General features: G+C 47.0%; 1 protein-coding gene across 2 annotated transcripts in view; it reads left to right on the plus strand.

Moving 5' to 3' along the window:
• Positions 1–21520, plus strand: part of IFT172 (intraflagellar transport 172) — a 589829-nt gene that overhangs the window by 163098 nt on the left and 405211 nt on the right. The gene's annotated exons all lie outside the window — the stretch shown is intronic.

Raw genomic sequence — 21520 nt, forward strand, 5'->3', positions numbered from 1 at the left:
CAAAGTGCCCAGTTATTCCCCTTCACATCTGCCCATCCTTATTCACACATGCCGAGGTGTGCACAGGCATAAGCAGAGACACACATGCAATAAAAATGTAAATATTTAATGCACCCTCATTTTATTTATTTTGTAATGGTTGTTACAGCGCTACTATACCCTGATAATGGCGACTGAACAGTAAGGTTCACTTGTTAAAGATAAGCATTGTACAACGATAGACAAAAGGAAAGGCTATCTACAAAAATACGGCTAAATGGATGAGAGCAATGTAGGAAGCTGGCTCTTTATATAGTGGTCCAAAACGATGTACACTGTTTAAGGAGTCCAGGCAAACCCATATCGGTTTACAGAGGCACAAATGACAACACTAAATGCGCTCTTTTGTGGTAGTGTGGTTGAGCAGTTTAGGCTTGTCAGGGGATAGTTCTAAGCATTTGTTGTGCTCACAGAGGCAATAAATGAGACACACACTCCAAGTATAAATATGAGACCACTTTAGAAAAATAGCACATAATTTTATGTAAATTTTTATACCAAGAACTTCTTTATCAAATATGTATTTTTTTTTTAATATCCGTTTTTACAGGTAAGTAAAATGTTCACTTAAATGTGTCTTTACACAGCTGTGCTTTCCTATGTGGGGAAAGGCTTCCCAGACTGGGCTCGGGTTGCAATGGTCTTGGGAACAAGAACGCACAGTCAGTTCTCGGGTACCTGGGCTGAGGTCCTCCGGTGCAGAGCCGATAGGTTGGTTGGGTGCATCAAAGGTCTTTGCAGTTGTTGGTCTCGCCAGTTGAGGGTGCGAAAACAGGACACCTGGGCCACTCTGGAAATGGGACTCTTTGATGCTGACGTCCCTCAACGGTTGCTTGGTCTCAGTGCGGTGAGAGTCCGGCTGGACTCACACAGGCTGTATTGGTGCTGTGCAGCTCTGGTTGGTCTTCACACTTAGTGGGTCGACGGGTCTGACCTTCTGGGACACAAGTACCTCTTCATAGGCGGCTGCAGTGTCGGGCTGTCCGGGGAGATGCAAAATGGTGGACAGGACTCTGATGCTTCGGTGCCTATGGACTGCAGGGGAGTTGCTCCTCTACTCAAAAGGAGATTGCTGGCAATTTGCGAAGGGCTGACAGTCTACTGGGGTTCTTGGCAGATGCTCAGCTGCAGGATGAGTCACTTTGTCACGATTGTTGAGACTGGTGCAGGCAGGGTTTGTCACCCAAAGTCCACAGCAAGTCTCCTGATGTCACAGCTCTTCTTTGTACTCTTCTGGATCTGTCAAATCTGAGCTCCTGGCATCAAGGGTGCCTCCTAAGTATTCAATTTAGGGGCATTTAAGAAGAATGAAAGGTAGCCAATGGGCTGCTTACCCCAAGGGTGACTACACCCTCTATATGACCTCTTCCTGTGGGGAGTAGGCATAACCCTGAACCAGTGAGCCTGATTCTACCAAGAACCAAGATGGTGGAATTCCAAGTTTTTGTGTGTTCACATCAGGTAGCCCACCTTAGGGGTGGATGTAGCCTGATAGGGAACACACCTCCTGACTAGCTAATTTGCCCGCCTGTTCTGTTGCTAAATGGGCCCCGGGCAGAGTGGTGTCATCCACACTGACTGGGGAAGCTGGGGTTGCATAACACAGGTGAGAGACCTTTGAAGCCTTGTGCCTTGATATGCTGATAGCTAGCCATCCTGCTTGGAGGAGGTGGTAACACCTCCACCCAGAGCAGGCTTTGTTTCCACCTTCAGAGAGCATGGGCTGTCACCTTCAGGGGGGTCAGAAACTTGTCTGTGGTTGCAGGCTGTGAGGACCAGTCAGCCAGCACACTAGTAGTTGAGGAGGCACCTCAAAGGTGTGCTTTGGGTGCATGTATTAATAAACCCAGCATTGGAATAAGTGTGGGCTCATTAATACAAGATGTTTGATGCCAAACCCCCTGGGTTTCAGTGAAGCTATCATGTAGCTGGGGGACCAGCACATGTACTGAAAATGGCTTCCCTGTTCACTTGTAATATCTAAGAATGGACTTAGACATCACAGGGGCATATCTGCTCATGCAGATATATCCACACATGTAGCCAAGTGCACCCTGCCCTAGGGCTGTAAGGCCTGCTGCGGGGGTGACTTATCTATACTGCATGCAGTGTCTGTAGGCGTGGCACAAAAGAGGTGTGCCATGTTGTGTTTTCACTTGTCTCTGCAACATGTCACGCAGCCTGCAATGGCAGTTTGCCTGAATGTGCTGAGGGGTCCCTTATAGTGGCATAATACGTGCTGCAGCCCTTAGGGACCTTCCTTAATACTCCAGGCCTTAGGTACCCGGGGTACCATTCGCAAGGGACTTACAGTGGTGCTAAAGGTGTAGCCAATTAGGGAACAACTGCACAGTTTTAGGGAAAGAGATCTGCCACTGGGGACCTGGTTAGCAGGAACCCAGTGTACTTCGATCAAAATTGCATCAAATACCAGGCAAACAGTGGGGGTGACCATGTCAAAAAAGGGGCACTTTCCTCCTACTGGCAATCTTCAACATACATGTACAGTTTAGGTCACTTTTCAATGAATATGTCATCTTTAAGGCAGCAGCCCAAATTGTGTCAATTTTCTGCAACTATAACGTTATCATAGTGGCCCTCTTCTCTTTAAAATGGCTCCCAAACAAGGCAAGATAAATTTCTAAAACTCTTCCTTCATATAGAAGGCGTTACAACGAAATAGATTTTGGTAATACTGACCAAGAGCTCCTACATGGTTAGAAGCATCTCATAAACCGTCAATTACAGAGCAAACGTCCTAGCATCTATCACCAGGAAGACATCTCCAGATTGCCTAGCATTTATCTGTCCAGAAATTCATTTCACTGGTTTCCATCCAACTCCATCTTTAATAGAAGAAGCCAGACAGGTAGATTTCATTTCCCATCATCCATCTGAAAAAGAAAACATCTGGATTCATATCAACAGGAAGTGACATCACCCATCTGCACAGGACGCAACATTACTAGTGTTCTGCTAAAACCACCTGTTCGATGGCATGTGTGGCTGTAGATACACATGCTCTGCATACTTCCACCATCTAGTGTTGGGTTCGGAGTGCTACAATTTGTTTTTCTTTGAGAAGCATTTTCATGTCACGGGATCTAATGGCTCTTATTCTCGGTGATACTGTGTGTAGGAAGTTGGCTCTGTATGTGCTATTTCAAAGTAAGGAATAGCATGCACAGAGTCCAAGGGTTCCCCTTAGAGGTAAAATAGTGGTAAAAATAGATAATACTAATGCTCTATTTTGTGGTAGTGTGGTCGAGCAGTAGGCTTATCCAAGGAGTAGTGTTAAGCATTTGTTGTACATACACATAGACAATAAATGAGGTACACACACTCAGAGACAAATCCAGCCAATAGGTTTTGTTATAGAAAAATATATTTTCTTAGTTTATTTTAAGAACCACAGGTTCAAATTCTACATGTAATATCTCATTCGAAAGGTATTGCAGGTAAGTACTTTAGGAACTTCAAATCATCAAAATTGCATGTATACTTTTCAAGTTATTCACAAATAGCTGTTTTAAAAGTGGACACTTAGTGCAATTTTCACAGTTCCTAGGGGAGGTAAGTATTTGTTAGGTTAACCAGGTAAGTAAGACACTTACAGGGCTTAGTTCTTGGTCCAAGGTAGCCCACCGTTGGGGGTTCAGAGCAACCCCAAAGTCACCGCACCAGCAGCTCAGGGCCGGTCAGGTGCAGAGTTCAAAGTGGTGCCCAAAACACATAGGCTAGAATGGAGAGGAGGGGGTGCCCCGGTTCCGGTCTGTTTGCAGGTAAGTACCCGCGTCTTCGGAGGGCAGACCAGGGGGGTTTTGTAGGGCACCGGGGGGGACACAAGTCCACACAGAAATTTCACCCTCAGCAGCGCGGGGGCGGCCGGGTGCAGTGTAGAAACAGGCGTCGGGTTCGCAATGTTAGTCTATGAGAGATCTCGGGATCTCTTCAGCGCTGCAGGCAGGCAAGGGGGGGATTCCTCGGGGAAACCTCCACTTGGGCGAGGGAGAGGGACTCCTGGGGGTCACTTCTCCAGTGAAAGTCCGGTCCTTCAGGTCCTGGGGGCTGCGGGTGCAGGGTCTCTCCCAGGCGTCGGGACTTTAGGTTCAAAGAGTCGCGGTCAGGGGAAGCCTCGGGATTCCCTCTGCAGGCGGCGCTGTGGGGGCTCAGGGGGGACAGGTTTTGGTACTCACAGTATCAGAGTAGTCCTGGGGTCCCTCCTGAGGTGTTGGATCGCCACCAGCCGAGTCGGGGTCGCCGGGTGCAGTGTTGCAAGTCTCACGCTTCTGGCGGGGAGCTTGCAGGGTTCTTTAAAGCTGCTGGAAACAAAGTTGCAGCTTTTCTTGGAGCAGGTCCGCTGTCCTCGGGAGTTTCTTGTCTTTTCGAAGCAGGGGCAGTCCTCAGAGGATGTCGAGGTCGCTGGTCCCTTTGGAAGGCGTCGCTGGAGCAGGATCTTTGGAAGGCAGGAGACAGGCCGGTGAGTTTCTGGAGCCAAGGCAGTTGTCGTCTTCTGGTCTTCCTCTGCAGGGGTTTTTCAGCTAGGCAGTCCTTCTTCTTGTAGTTGCAGGAATCTCATTTTTCTAGGGTTCAGGGTCGCCCTTAAATACTAAATTTAAGGGCGTGTTTAGGTCTGGGGGGTTAGTAGCCAATGGCTACTAGCCCTGAGGGTGGGTACACCCTCTTTGTGCCTCCTCCCAAGGGGAGGGGGTCACAATCCTAACCCTATTGGGGGAATCCTCCATCTGCAAGATGGAGGATTTCTAAAAGTCAGAGTCACCTCAGCTCAGGACACCTTAGGGGCTGTCCTGACTGGCCAGTGACTCCTCCTTGTTTTTCTCATTATTTTCTCCGGCCTTGCCGCCAAAAGTGGGGCCTGGCCGGAGGGGGCGGGGAACTCCACTAGCTGGAGTGTCCTGCTGGGTTGGCACAAAGGAGGTGAGCCTTTGAGGCTCACCGCCAGGTGTGACAATTCCTGCCTGGGGGAGGTGTTAGCATCTCCACCCAGTGCAGGCTTTGTTACTGGCCTCAGAGTGACAAAGGCACTCTCCCCATGGGGCCAGCAACATGTCTCGGTTTGTGGCAGGCTGCTAAAACTAGTCAGCCTACACAGATAGTCGGTTAAGTTTCAGGGGGCACCTCTAAGGTGCCCTCTGGGGTGTATTTTACAATAAAATGTACACTGGCATCAGTGTGCATTTATTGTGCTGAGAAGTTTGATACCAAACTTCCCAGTTTTCAGTGTAGCCATTATGGTGCTGTGGAGTTCGTGTTTGACAGACTCCCAGACCATATACTCTTATGGCTACCCTGCACTTACAATGTCTAAGGTTTTGTTTAGACACTGTAGGGGTACCATGCTCATGCACTGGTACCCTCACCTATGGTATAGTGCACCCTGCCTTAGGGCTGTAAGGCCTGCTAGAGGGGTGTCTTACCTATACTGCATAGGCAGTGAGAGGCTGGCATGGCACCCTGAGGGGAGTGCCATGTCGACTTACTCATTTTGTTCTCACTAGCACACACAGGCTTGTAAGCAGTGTGTCTGTGCTGAGTGAGGGGTCTCTAGGGTGGCATAAGACATGCTGCAGCCCTTAGAGACCTTCCTTGGTATCAGGGCCCTTGGTACTAGAAGTACCAGTTACAAGGGACTTATCTGAATGCCAGGGTGTGCCAATTGTGGATACAATGGTACATTTTAGGTGAAGGAACACTGGTGCTGGGGCCTGGTTAACAGGGTCCCAGCACTCTTCTTAGTCAAGTCAGCATCAGTATCAGGCAAAAAGTGGGGGGTAACTGCAACAGGGAGCCATTTCTTTACACAAGCCCCCCCCAGCCCACAGGCCAGGAGACTCAGCCCAAGCTGGGAGAGTCTTCCTAGTCTGTCAGGCGAGGAAGAGTAGGAGAAATAGGCTGGTTAGTTGCAGGGCCTACTCTGCCTTACATCCTTCTGTTCAGGTCATTCCCTTTGGGGAACTGACCTACTTCCACAGTGATAGGACCTAGTGTGAATTGCCTCTTGTCTGCCTCTTCAATGTCTCCACCCATTCTTTCTATCTTGGTCTTAGAGGTATCCACCTCTGCTAACCTTATCTTGGCCAGGGTTACCCCTAGCTTACCCAGAGAGGTTGCCCAGAGCTGGAGTAACCCCACCATGACCAATAGGGTCAGGGGGCCTAACTTGCTATTTGGCATGGGGTCAGACCACCATGCTAAGGATAGTGCAGCCATAAAGGCTAACACCCAGCAGAGGCCACTGACAGCTGTCAGTGCCCAGAACCACACCTTTAGCTCTTCACCTAAAAGGGAAGGGGCTAAGTTACAGGCTTCTTTGGGTTCAGGTTGCCTGTCTGCTGTATTGGAGTGGGGGGTTACCACATCTTGTAGTAAACACCCTTCTTCCACTCTTTCTTCTGTTAGCTGAGGAGCCACCCACTCAGGTTTAACAGTTGCCTGACTAGCCAGGACTTCTTGTGGGTCAGGTTGGACTTTATCAGGGCCATTTTTGGAGTTCTCCCCTACTGGAGCAGAATCTCCTTGGCTTGCTGTAACCTTGGCTAAAGGTTGTCCACCCTTCCTACTCTGTTTTCTTTTCTTCTTCTTCTGGGGCCTGCTTGCATTTACTGCAGAGGCAGGACTTCCAGAATCCTTGGGAGAGGACTGGCACTGGACCAGTTCCTCTCTTGAGCTCTGACTAACCTCTGGGTAGTCATTTCCAAGGAGACAATCAAGGGGGAGGTCTGTACTGACTACTACCCTTCTCCAGCTAAGAGTGCCACCCACTTCTATGGGCACTAAAGCCACAGGCCTCTTAGTGACCCTGTCTAGGCTAACTCTTACCCTGGCAGTCTCACCTGGGATGTACTGGTTTGAGAGCACCAGCCTGTCATGCACAATAGTGTGACTGGCACAAGTGTCTCTCAGGGCAGTGGTTGGGATTCCATTCACCAGTAGGTGGTGGAAGTGTCTACTTCCCTCTGGAATCTCCAACTCACCTGTTGGGCCCTGTTTCCAGTTGAAGGCTAGGAAGACCTCCTCATCTGAGGAGTCATCTCCCATGGCTACACTGGTTACCCCAGGAATTTTGTTCTGGGGTTTGTTGTTGGGACAAGAAGTGTCCTTGGTGTGGTGCCCAGACTGTTTACAGTTGTGGCACCAGGCCTTAGTGGCATCCCAGTTCTTACCCTGGTACCCACCTTTGTTTTGGGTTGTGTCTTGGGGCCCACCCACCTGTTCTGGTTTTTGGGGGCCTACAGAGGACTCTTTTTCTTTGTTTCTAGTGTCACCCACTTTCTCCTGGGGAGTTTTTGTAACCCCTTTCTTTTGGTCACCCCCAGTGGAAGTTTTGGTTACCCTAGTCTTGACCCAGTGGTCTGCCTTCTTTCCCAATTCTTGGGGAGAAATTGGACCTAGGTCTACCAGATACTGATGCAACTTTTCATTGAAGCAGTTACTTAAAATGTGTTCTTTCATAAACAAATTATAAAGCCCAACATAGTCACACACTTCATTTCCAGTTAACCAACCATCTAGTGTTTTTACTGAGTAGTCTACAAAATCAACCCAGGTCTGGCTCGAGGATTTTTGAGCCCCCCTGAATCTAATTCTATACTCCTCAGTGGAGAATCCAAAGCCCTCAATCAGGGTACCCTTCATGAGGTCATAAGATTCTGCATCTTTTCCAGAGAGTGTGAGGAGTCTATCCCTACACTTTCCAGTGAACATTTCCCAAAGGAGAGCACCCCAGTGAGATCTGTTCACTTTTCTGGTTACACAAGCCCTCTCAAAAGCTGTGAACCATTTGGTGATGTCATCACCATCTTCATATTTTGTTACAATCCCTTTGGGGATTTTTAGGATGTCAGGAGAATCTCTGACCCTATTTAAGTTGCTGCCACCATTGATGGGACCTAGGCCCATCTCTTTTCTTTCCCTTTCTATGGCTAGGAGCTGCTTTTCCAAAGCCAATCTTTTGACCATCCTGGCTAACAGGGGGTCATCTTCACTGGAGTTATCCTCAGTGATTTCAGAGGTGTTGGTCTCTCCTGTGAGGGAACCAGCATCTCTGACTATTATTTTTGGAGTCAGGGTTTGAGGGACCCTGTTCTCCCTAGATAGGACTGGTAGGGGGGAATTTTCCTCCAAGTCTCTATCCTCTTCTTCTGAGTTGCCACCCTCAGAGGGGTTGGCCTTTTCAAACTCTGCCAAAAGCTCCTGGAGCTGTATTTTGGTAGGTTTGGGGCCCATTGTTATTTTCTTTATTTTACAGAGTGACCTTAGCTCCCTCATCTTAAGATGGAGGTAAGGTGTGGTGTCGAGTTCCACCACAGTCACATCTGTGCTAGACATTTTGCTTCTAAAAGTTGGAATACTTTTTAAGAATCTACAACTGGTTCTAGAATCTAATTCAAACTTTTACAAACTTTTAAACTCTAAAAGAAATGCTAAACAGGATCTAACACAAGGCCCTAGCAGGTCTTTTAAGAATTTAGAAAACTTTTCAAATTGCAAAAATCAATTTCTAATGACAATTTTGGAATTTGTCGTGTGATCAGGTATTGGCTGAGTAGTCCAGCAAATGCAAAGTCTTGTACCCCACCGCTGATCCACCAATGTAGGAAGTTGGCTCTGTATGTGCTATTTCAAAGTAAGGAATAGCATGCACAGAGTCCAAGGGTTCCCCTTAGAGGTAAAATAGTGGTAAAAATAGATAATACTAATGCTCTATTTTGTGGTAGTGTGGTCGAGCAGTAGGCTTATCCAAGGAGTAGTGTTAAGCATTTGTTGTACATACACATAGACAATAAATGAGGTACACACACTCAGAGACAAATCCAGCCAATAGGTTTTGTTATAGAAAAATATATTTTCTTAGTTTATTTTAAGAACCACAGGTTCAAATTCTACATGTAATATCTCATTCGAAAGGTATTGCAGGTAAGTACTTTAGGAACTTCAAATCATCAAAATTGCATGTATACTTTTCAAGTTATTCACAAATAGCTGTTTTAAAAGTGGACACTTAGTGCAATTTTCACAGTTCCTAGGGGAGGTAAGTATTTGTTAGGTTAACCAGGTAAGTAAGACACTTACAGGGCTTAGTTCTTGGTCCAAGGTAGCCCACCGTTGGGGGTTCAGAGCAACCCCAAAGTCACCACACCAGCAGCTCAGGGCCGGTCAGGTGCAGAGTTCAAAGTGGTGCCCAAAACACATAGGCTAGAATGGAGAGGAGGGGGTGCCCCGGTTCCGGTCTGTTTGCAGGTAAGTACCCGCGTCTTCGGAGGGCAGACCAGGGGGGTTTTGTAGGGCACCGGGGGGGACACAAGTCCACACAGAAATTTCACCCTCAGCAGCGCGGGGGCGGCCGGGTGCAGTGTAGAAACAGGCGTCGGGTTCGCAATGTTAGTCTATGAGAGATCTCGGGATCTCTTCAGCGCTGCAGGCAGGCAAGGGGGGGATTCCTCGGGGAAACCTCCACTTGGGCGAGGGAGAGGGACTCCTGGGGGTCACTTCTCCAGTGAAAGTCCGGTCCTTCAGGTCCTGGGGGCTGCGGGTGCAGGGTCTCTCCCAGGCGTCGGGACTTTAGGTTCAAAGAGTCGCGGTCAGGGGAAGCCTCGGGATTCCCTCTGCAGGCGGCGCTGTGGGGGCTCAGGGGGGACAGGTTTTGGTACTCACAGTATCAGAGTAGTCCTGGGGTCCCTCCTGAGGTGTTGGATCGCCACCAGCCGAGTCGGGGTCGCCGGGTGCAGTGTTGCAAGTCTCACGCTTCTGGCGGGGAGCTTGCAGGGTTCTTTAAAGCTGCTGGAAACAAAGTTGCAGCTTTTCTTGGAGCAGGTCCGCTGTCCTCGGGAGTTTCTTGTCTTTTCGAAGCAGGGGCAGTCCTCAGAGGATGTCGAGGTCGCTGGTCCCTTTGGAAGGCGTCGCTGGAGCAGGATCTTTGGAAGGCAGGAGACAGGCCGGTGAGTTTCTGGAGCCAAGGCAGTTGTCGTCTTCTGGTCTTCCTCTGCAGGGGTTTTTCAGCTAGGCAGTCCTTCTTCTTGTAGTTGCAGGAATCTCATTTTTCTAGGGTTCAGGGTAGCCCTTAAATACTAAATTTAAGGGCGTGTTTAGGTCTGGGGGGTTAGTAGCCAATGGCTACTAGCCCTGAGGGTGGGTACACCCTCTTTGTGCCTCCTCCCAAGGGGAGGGGGTCACAATCCTAACCCTATTGGGGGAATCCTCCATCTGCAAGATGGAGGATTTCTAAAAGTCAGAGTCACCTCAGCTCAGGACACCTTAGGGGCTGTCCTGACTGGCCAGTGACTCCTCCTTGTTTTTCTCATTATTTTCTCCGGCCTTGCCGCCAAAAGTGGGGCCTGGCCGGAGGGGGCGGGGAACTCCACTAGCTGGAGTGTCCTGCTGGGTTGGCACAAAGGAGGTGAGCCTTTGAGGCTCACCGCCAGGTGTGACAATTCCTGCCTGGGGGAGGTGTTAGCATCTCCACCCAGTGCAGGCTTTGTTACTGGCCTCAGAGTGACAAAGGCACTCTCCCCATGGGGCCAGCAACATGTCTCGGTTTGTGGCAGGCTGCTAAAACTAGTCAGCCTACACAGATAGTCGGTTAAGTTTCAGGGGGCACCTCTAAGGTGCCCTCTGGGGTGTATTTTACAATAAAATGTACACTGGCATCAGTGTGCATTTATTGTGCTGAGAAGTTTGATACCAAACTTCCCAGTTTTCAGTGTAGCCATTATGGTGCTGTGGAGTTCGTGTTTGACAGACTCCCAGACCATATACTCTTATGGCTACCCTGCACTTACAATGTCTAAGGTTTTGTTTAGACACTGTAGGGGTACCATGCTCATGCACTGGTACCCTCACCTATGGTATAGTGCACCCTGCCTTAGGGCTGTAAGGCCTGCTAGAGGGGTGTCTTACCTATACTGCATAGGCAGTGAGAGGCTGGCATGGCACCCTGAGGGGAGTGCCATGTCGACTTACTCATTTTGTTCTCACTAGCACACACAGGCTTGTAAGCAGTGTGTCTGTGCTGAGTGAGGGGTCTCTAGGGTGGCATAAGACATGCTGCAGCCCTTAGAGACCTTCCTTGGTATCAGGGCCCTTGGTACTAGAAGTACCAGTTACAAGGGACTTATCTGAATGCCAGGGTGTGCCAATTGTGGATACAATGGTACATTTTAGGTGAAGGAACACTGGTGCTGGGGCCTGGTTAACAGGGTCCCAGCACTCTTCTTAGTCAAGTCAGCATCAGTATCAGGCAAAAAGTGGGGGGTAACTGCAACAGGGAGCCATTTCTTTACACTGTGCATAGGCAGCAAATCCTTTGTTAGATTGTTTTCCCACAGGCGGGTGAGAAAGAGTATAGGAGAAGTATAGTGAAAGACGTCCATGCAAGAGTATGTACATATGTACAAATATAAGGTAACTGAAACAGCCACAGGCGACTGGGGAGGCGGGAGGGCGCATGTGAATCCACGGCACTATAGGCCTGCAATGCTATGTGTATTTGACCACCGATTCCATCTTGACCATTGATTCCATTTTGTGCTTAGCTACAGGTGCCCTCACAGTGGCAGCGCAGGGTTTTTTCACACTAAGCTTGTTTTCCACACAGAACATGTTTGTGTTTTTCACACCAGATCAGGCCGGAACATGAAATGGGAGATGTGGAATGTCGACATGATAAGGGAGTCTCAGGCTGGGAATATTTCCATCAAGGAAAAGTACAGCTCTTTCTCTGGAATGCACATTGGGGGAGGGCCCGTTACTTTGTATGTTTTTGACACGGACCGAGTACAGCCATCGTTTGAATTTCATAACCGAAGGAAGGGAGGTTACTAGAATCTTCCTCAAGTTAGTTTAAGGTAAATAAGACGGGGGAACTGAGGAAGGAGCTCGTCTGAGAGTGGACGCCCTGCTCAGGAAAATCCCATTTGGGGATGTTCTCCTGCCTCAGCCGTTCAGGGTTCCTCAGCTTGGTGCTGGCAAGGATGATGGATTTAACCCCTATAGTGATGCATTTTAATCCTTAACTATTTAGCTTGACTATATATATATGTTCGGTGGCATGTGTAGCTGCAGATACACATGCTGTGCACATCCCGCCATCTGGTGTTGGGCTCGGAGTGTTACAAGTTGTTTTTCTTCGAAGAAGTCTTTTCGAGTCACGAGATCGGGGGACTACTCCCATTTCGGCTCCATTGCGCATGGGCGTCGACTCCATCTTAGATTGTTTTTTTTTTCGCCATCGGGTTCGGACGTGTTCCTTTTCGCTCCGTGTTTCGGGTCGGAAAGTTAGTTAGAATCTCAGAAAAATCATCGGTATTGTTTGCGTTCGGTATCGGGTTAGTTATAACAGATCGACACCGACTTTTGAAGAGCTCCGGTGGCCCTTCGGGGTTTTTTCGATCCCCCCCCGTCGGGGCCTGGTCGGCCCGGCCACGTGTCTCTTCAAGGCTGATGGAACGGACCCCATTCCGCTTCTGCCCAAAATGCCATAACAAGTATCCATATACAGATCAGCATCTGGTCTGTAACTTGTGCCTGTCTCCAGAGCACAAGGACGATACCTGTGAAGCCTGTCGAGCGTTTCGGTCGAGGAAGACATTAAGAGACCGAAGAGCAAGAAGACTGCAGATGGCGTTGGCGCCGACAGGACAAGGGCGTTTCGAGGAGGAAGAAGAAAGCTTCTCCATCCATGACTCGGACGAGCTCGATCCCGAAGAAACGCCGAAAACCGTGAGTAAGACATCGAAACATAAAACTCACGAGAAGACAACAAAAGCCCAGGGGACGCCACCGCCAACAGGCCATGGCTTAACCCGAAAAATAGGTGACCGATCATCGGCACCGAAAAAAGGGCATGCATGTGGCGAAGTGATCCGACTCCGGTTGAGATACCGCCACACAGCAATCTCGGGCCCGAGACACCGGCCCTGAACAGATTCGGCACCGAGACAGTGACACTGAAATGGTTCGGCACCGAGAAACCACAACGCCAAAAATAAAGAAGGTTGCCTCAAAGCCCAAAAAGGCGACCGAAAAGATTTCGATTCCGAAACATCCAGCCTTGGAACAGAAAACAGGTTCCTACACAGAGGAACAGGGATTGTCCTCCCAAATGCAAGGACATAAGTTTGGAGAGGAACTTCAATCTGTTGAGCCAGACTACACTCAAAGAAGGCTCCACATTCAAAAAGACACAGGGAAGATAAGCACTCTTCCCCCAATTAAAATTAAAAGAAGACTTGTCTTTCAAGAAAAGGACAAGCAGCCACAGGCAAAGGTGGCAAGACAAACAACTCCACCACCATCTCCACCACCATCAATGCAAACATCACCGGTAGCCACTCCACCACTGATGCAATCCCCGACTCATACTGCAATGAGTCAAGATGATCCTGATGCATGGGACCTTTATGATGCTCCTGTATCAGATAACAGCCCAGACTGTTACCCTGCGAGGCCGTCGCCACCTGAAGACAGTACATCCTACACGCAGGTGGTCTCAAGGGCAGCTGCGTTTCATAACGTCACCTTGCATTCAGAACCAATTGAGGATGACTTTTTGTTTAATACACTCTCTTCCACTCATAGCCAATACCAAAGCTTACCTATGCTCCCGGGAATGCTAAAACATTCCAAACAAATATTTGAGGATCCTGTAAAAGGCAGAGCCATAACTCCAAGGGTGGAGAAGAAGTACAAGCCACCACCAACAGACCCTGTTTATATTACGCAGCAATTAACACCAGATTCTGTGGTTTTTGGGGCAGCTCGCAAGAGAGCAAACTCTCATACCTCGGGAGATGCACCACCTCCAGACAAGGAGAGTCGCAAATTCGATGCTGCGGGTAAAAGAGTTGCAGCACAAGCAGCAAACCAATGGCGTATTGCCAATTCACAAGCACTTTTGGCAAGATACGATAGAGCTCATTGGGACGAAATGCAGCATTTCATAGAACACTTACCCAAAGAGTTCCAGAAAAGGGCACAACAAGTGGTAGAAGAAGGACAAAGTATCTCCAATAATCAGATACGGTCATCAATGGACGCAGCAGATACAGCTGCAAGGACAGTAAATACTGCAATAACGATAAGGAGACACGCATGGTTGCGTACGTCAGGATTCAAGACGGAAATACAACAAGCCGTGCTGAATATGCCCTTTAATGAACAGCAGTTGTTTGGGCCGGAAGTCGACACTGCTATTGAAAAACTCGAAAAAGATGCTGATACCGCAAAAGCCATGGGCGCACTCTACTCCCCACAAAGCAGAGGCACATTTCGCAAAACACCATTTAGGGGAGGTTTTCGAGGTCAACCTACAGAGGCCACAACCTCACAAGCAAGGCACACTTATCAAAGCCAATATCAGCGGGGAAGTTTTCGGGGGCAATATAGAGGGGCACAATTCCCAAAAAATAGAGGGAAGTTCCAAAGCCCCAAAACCCCTCAAAACAAGCAGTGACTTCCAAGTCACACATCCCCAACACATAACACCTGTGGTGGGGGAGACTAAGCCAATTTTACAAACATTGGGAGGAAATAACAACAGACACTTGGGTACTGGCAATTATCCAGAATGGTTATTGCATAGAATTTCTCAAATTCCCTCCAAACGTCCCACCGAAAACACACAATATGTCAAAACAACATATAGATCTTCTAGGACTAGAAGTTCAGGCATTGCTACTAAAAGAAGCAATAGAATTAGTACCAAAACACCAGAAAGGAACAGGAGTTTACTCTCTGTACTTTCTCATACCCAAAAAAGACAAGACTCTGAGACCTATATTAGATCTCCGAACATTAAATACCTACATCAAATCAGATCACTTTCACATGGTGACATTACAAGACGTAATCCCACTACTCAAACAACAAGACTACATGACAACACTAGACCTAAAGGATGCATATTTCCATATACCGATACATCCTTCACACAGAAAGTACTTAAGGTTTGTGTTCCAAGGAACACATTACCAATTCAAGGTGTTGCCATTCGGAATAACAACTGCGCCAAGAGTTTTTACAAAGTGCCTCGCAGTCGTAGCTGCACATATCAGAAGGTAGCAAATACATGTGTTCCCGTACCTAGACGATTGGTTAATCAAAACCAACACGCTAGAAAGGTGTTCACAACATACAAAGTATATCATAGAAACCCTCCACAAACTAGGTTTCTCAATCAACTACACCAAGTCACACCTTCTGCTGTGTCCAACACCGCAATACTTAGGGGCGACAATCAACACAGCAAAAGGGATTGCCACTCCAAGTCCACAAAGGGTTCAGGCATTTCACAATGTAATACAGGCCATGTATCCAAAACAAAAAATACAAGTCAAAATGGTGATGAAACTCCTAGGCATGATGTCCTCATGCATAGCCATTGTCCCAAACGCAAGGTTGCACATGCGGCCCTTACAACAGTGCCTAGCATCACAGTGGTCACAGGCACAGGGTCAACTTCTAGATCTGGTGTTGGTAGACCGCCAAACATACACCTCGCTTCAATGGTGGAACAGTATAAATTTAAACCAAGGGCGGCCGTTCCAAGACCCAGTGCCACAATATGTAATAACGACAGATGCGTCCATGATAGGGTGGGGAGCACACCTCAATCAATACAGCATCCAAGGACAATGGGACACTCACCAAAAACAGTTTCACATAAATCACTTAGAACTATTGGCAGTATTTCTAGCGCTAAAAGCATTTCAACCCATAATAAGCCACAAACACATTCTTGTCAAAACAGACAACATGACAACGATGTATTACCTAAACAAACAGGGAGGGACACACTCAACACAGTTGTGTCTCCTGGCACAGAAAATATGGCATTGAGCGATTCACAACCACATTCGCCTAATAGCACAATTTATTCCAGGAATTCAGAATCAGTTAGCAGACAATCTCTCTCGGGATCACCAACAGATCCACGAATGGGAGATTCACCCCCAAATACTGAATACTTACTTCCAAAGTTGGGGAACACCACAAATAGATCTATTTGCAACAAAGGAAAACGCAAAATGCCAAAACTTCGCATCCAGGTACCCACAAGGTCAGTCTCAGGGCAATGCGTTATGGATGAGTTGGTCAGGGATATTTGCTTACGCTTTTCCCCCTCTCCCACTCCTTCCATATCTAGTAAACAAGTTGAGTCAAAACAAACTCAAACTCATACTAATAGTGCCAACATGGGCAAGACAACCTTGGTACACAACACTACTAGACCTCTCAGTAGTGCCTCATGTCAAACTACCAAACATACCAGATCTGTTAACGCAACACAAACAGATCAGACATCCAAATCCAGCATCGCTGAATCTAGCAATCTGGCTCCTGAAGTCCTAGAGTTCGGACACTTAGACCTTACACATGAATGTATGGAGGTCATAAAACAAGCTAGGAAACCTACCACTAGACATTGCTATGCAAATAAGTGGAAAAGATTTGTTTATTACTGCCATAATAATCAAATTCAACCCTTACACGCATCTGCCAAAGACATCGTAGGATACTTACTACATCTGCAAAAGTCAAAGCTAGCTTTTTCTTCCATTAAGATACATCTTACAGCAATTTCAGCTTACCTGCAAATTACGCACTCAACTTCTCTGTTTAGAATACCAGTCATAAAAGCATTTATGGAAGGTCTAAAGAGAATTATACCACCAAGAACACCACCAGTTCCTTCATGGAACCTCAACATTGTCTTAACACGACTCATGGGTCCACCTTTTGAGCCCATGCACTCTTGTGAAATGCAATACTTAACATGGAAAGTTGCATTTTTAATTGCCATCACATCTTTAAGAAGAGTAAGTGAGATTCAAGCATTTACCATACAAGAACCATTTATTCAAATACACAAGCATAAAGTAGTTCTACGGACAAATCCTAAATTTCTACCAAAAGTCATATCACCGTTCCACTTAAATCAAACAGTGGAATTACCAGTATTCTTCCCACAGCCAGACTCTATAGCTGAAAGAGCACTACATACATTAGATATCAAAAGAGCGTTAATGTACTACATTGACAGAACAAAACTAATTCGAAAAACAAAACAATTATTTATTGCTTTTCAAAAACCTCATACAGGAAATCCAGTTTCTAAACAAGGCATTGCTAGATGGATAGTTAAGTGCATTCAAACCTGTTATCTTAAAGCAAACAGAGAACTGCCTATTACACCAAAGGCACACTCAACTAGAAAGAAAGGTGCTACCATGGCCTTTCTAGGAAATATTCCAAGGACCGAAATATGTAAGGCAGCTACATGGTCTACGCCTCATACATTTACCAAACACTACTGTGTAGATGTGCTAACGGCACAAGAAGCCACAGTAGGCCAAGCAGTACTACGAACATTGTTTCAAACAACTTCCACTCCTACAGGCTGAACCACCGCATTTGGGGAGATAACTGCTTACTAGTCTATGCACAGCATGTGTATCTGCAGCTACACATGCCACCGAACGGAAAATGTCACTTACCCAGTGCACATCTGTTCGTGGCATTAGTCGCTGCAGATTCACATGCGCCCACCCGCCTCCCCGGGAGCCTGTAGCCGTTTAGAAGTTGATCTTGAACATCTGTATATTTGTAAATATATTACTTTAAACTACATTATGTACATACGTATTCACTCCATTGCATGGGCACTATTACTAGCATATCCAACTCCTACCTCACCCTCTGCGGGGAAAACAATCTAAGATGGAGTCGACGCCCATGCGCAATGGAGCCGAAATGGGAGGAGTCCCTCGATCTCGTGACTCGAAAGACTTCTTCGAAGAAAAACAACTTGTAACACTCCGGGCTCCCCAACACCAGATGGTGGGATGTGCACAGCATGTGAATCTGCAGCGACTAATTTTATGGTCAATAAATGATCCTGTCACGCTTCGTCAGGACCCAGAAAACTACTTCTCCTATTCAAAAAAAATATGAAGTGCTGGAATGTCACTTACAAACTGAAGACAAGTTGTCAGTGTCAGTTGTTCAATAAGTCACCCATCCCATATTTGAGATTGAGCTTCCTAGGACCGCGCTAGCCTCAACCAAGGAGGTATTCTACCGTCTCCCCAGTCCAGCAGGAAGCCTGCTGCGCGCCTGTAGACAGATAATACGTTACTGTCATGTTGTCCATCCAGACTAAGACAACTTTGTGTGACGGGAGAAAGGAAAGCTCTCAGGGCTATAAACACCGTTCGAAGTTCCAGATAATTGATGAGCATGGATTGGTGATTGAGATGCCAGATGCCTTGGACTGTGAAGTTCTGAAGATGTGCACCCCAACCTGTCAGGGGTGCATTAGTGGTCAGAATGAACTGAGGCACAGGGTCTCGAAAAGGCTGCCCTTTTAATTGGTTGGTGGAGTTCCACCATTGCAGAGAGAGGTAAGTTTGGTGGTCTAACAACACTGGATCCTGAAGGTGACCCTATGACTGAGACCACTGATGAAACAGACATTGCTGTAGTGGACACATGTGGATTCTGGCATGAAGGACGATGGCAATACAGGATGCATCATATCTTAAAGGTGCATGACAGTGTATTGACTGTGTAAGTGTGATTCTCCTGAAATTGAGGACGAAGATGCTAGAAACTGTGAATACGGGCTGGATTGGGGTGTGCTAACCCCAGGTCTGCATTGAGAATGGCTCCTAAATACGGTTGAATTTGAAGAGGTTGTAGGTATTTTTTGTCTTCTGAAATTTGCTGCAATAGCAGCTAGGCACTTGGTAAATACCCTGAGAACAGGAGAACTTTGAATTGTTATTGTTTTCCTGCGACCACAAAACCTAGGTATTTACCCTGTGCAGGGTGAATGGGTATGTAGAAGTACATGTCCTTCAGATCTAGAGCCATCATGAAGTCGACTTGTTGAAGGAGTGGAATAACAAACTGAAGAGTAACCATGTGAAAGTATTCTGAGAGAATGTAGTGGTTTTGGGGTCTGAGATCCAGAACGAGTGAGCAGTCCTTTTTGGGTATGCAATAATATAGGGGGGTATAGTCCTGTTCCCTGATACTGTAATGGCACAGGCTCTATAACCCCTTTGAGGAGCAGAGACTACACTTCTTTTAGAAGGGTGAGATGTTTGTGAGAACCTGTGTGAGCGAGGAGGAATGTTTGGAGGTGTGGAAGTAAGGACCAAACAATAACCACTTTGGATAATTAAGAGGGCCCATTGGTCCGATATTATGTCTGTCCATTGTGTGTGATGTAACTGAAGGTGGCCCCCCTACCGGTGAGGTGTGGGTTAGGGAAGATGTATATAGTCAGTGTTGGCCTGAGGAGAGTAAGCGATGGGTGGTAGTACTCTTACCCCTGCCTCTAAAATTGTTGCCTCTCTATGTCCCTCTGAAAGAACCTCAAGAGTAAGAGGTTGAGGCTTGTTTGGTTTGGGAGGTGTTTGGGTCAGAGGTTGTTGATGATCACCGAGGGTGAAGAAAAAGCCCTCTGTGTGTTTGGGACTGAAGAGCCCCCATGGCCTTTGCGGTGTCCATATCTTTCTTTAATTTCTCAAGTGTGGAGTCAACTTGAGGGCCAAAGAAATGTTCGTTGTCAAAGGGCATATTAAGTGCCGCTTGTTGAACTTCTGGGTTGAAGCCTGAACATCTAAATCATCCATGCCTCCTCAGTAAAATGCTGGTGTTTATCCTATGTGCATCCGTATTAGTGGCATCTAATGCACATTGATTGTATTGTTTGTCCCTCTGAAACAATTTGCTTGCCACGTTTTTATTGCTCATCTGGGATATATTGGAGGCGCTCCTCCATCTCAGCCCAGTGAGTCCGTCGTACAGAGAGCGCAAGAACTGTGATTTGCCGCTTGTGTCCTCCCCCCCGCTGCTTAGGTAAGCCACTCATCAGTGTCTCTCTCAAATACCACTACACTTAAACCATTCACACTTGAACACCAAGACTTATCAAAAGTACTCACTAAACACACAGACCATCCACATACCATTGAGTAGAATGCACACATCACCCACATCACACTATCTTCAACTCCGGTATATCACCGCCCACGCAGCAATAAATCAGGCCCCCAACATTGCTGATATCATCACACAAGTCAATCTAGATGCTCTTTTTGTCACCAGAACCTTTTTCAAACTCCCCTCTACACACATTGTTACATTGTTATTGTTTCCAAATCCTGTGGATGCAGCATCTAATAGACTGCACATGCAAAACTGATGGAGGCTCTCATTGATATACAAGTCAGTGTGACCCTGCTCCAGCATTGACATAACTGCATTTTTAGCTCCCCACCTGCCGCTTTTCTCTCTCTCTGCCGTCAAAACCACCTCCATTCTCAGACCACCCGATGCCCAAAAGTATTTCATAGGAGAAAGATAACACTCCTATCTCACCTTCCTCTGTTACTTTTTTCTGCCTTGCATTTTCAGCACCAAATCCATGTAGGAAGCCCTCAAATCTGTACTCTGCATCCTAGAGAGACAACTCAATATTACCAAGCAAATTCTCCCCCACTATCTACTGCCAGCCCCTTACTTCTGAATTGGATGGATCACCTCACCTTCCCGTTCACCATCACACATTCCACTCCTCCACATAGCGGACAACAAACGAAGGAGAAAGTTTACCTCTTGTTTCTTCAAAGAAACCCATCTAGAGGAGCTACAAGAATAACTAATCAACCTACCCAGACACTTCCAGCCCTCACAGATGTCAGCACCCTTCTTAACATTTACAACACTACTCTGAGGAATCCGTAAAATGCAGTGCTCCTATGAAAGCTTCTCCTCCAAGTCTAAGCTGTCAGCATCTTAGTGCACCAAGAACTTACTGAAAACAAGCATGCTGTACAAATACAAGAGAAGAAATGGAGAATCTCTAAGTTCCAGGAGGACCGTATCCTCCTGAAATCACTCCGCTCTAACCTGCATTCTATCATGACCACAGCTAAAGCCACTTACTACAAGACCACAATCAACAAAGCAATCAACAGAAGCAAGCCCTCTTTAAAGCTATTAAACCCCAAGGTATCCCAGAACCAGGTATCTCACCGTCAGATGCTAGAACATTGGTCTCTTCTACACTAGATTTAGCTTCCTTGCCAACAGCTTTCCTATAACTCAGGTCTCATTTTTGTGGAAAAATCACAGAGAAGCTAATCTCCACCTGGCTATAGGAATACATCAGCAAGAATAACCTACTTCAAGTCTATCAATTGGAGGTCAGCCCACACTGCAGTATTTACTCAGACTCGCTCCAAGAATTTGATGCTCTTTTCCAACAACAAAAACAACCCTTGCCCCCTGGTCTTGCTCCGTCTCCCTGCAGTTTTCGACCATCCACCATTGGCCCATATCATGAAAGCTCCCATGGGCTTCACTTGCACAATCCAACAGTGGTTCACATCCAACCTCCCCACCCGACTGCAGTTCATTAAGCGGCAAACTACCAACCTAAGACTTTTACTGG

Source organism: Pleurodeles waltl, chromosome 5 (genome assembly GCF_031143425.1).
Source record: "Pleurodeles waltl isolate 20211129_DDA chromosome 5, aPleWal1.hap1.20221129, whole genome shotgun sequence".
Lineage (NCBI taxonomy): Eukaryota > Metazoa > Chordata > Amphibia > Caudata > Salamandridae > Pleurodeles > Pleurodeles waltl.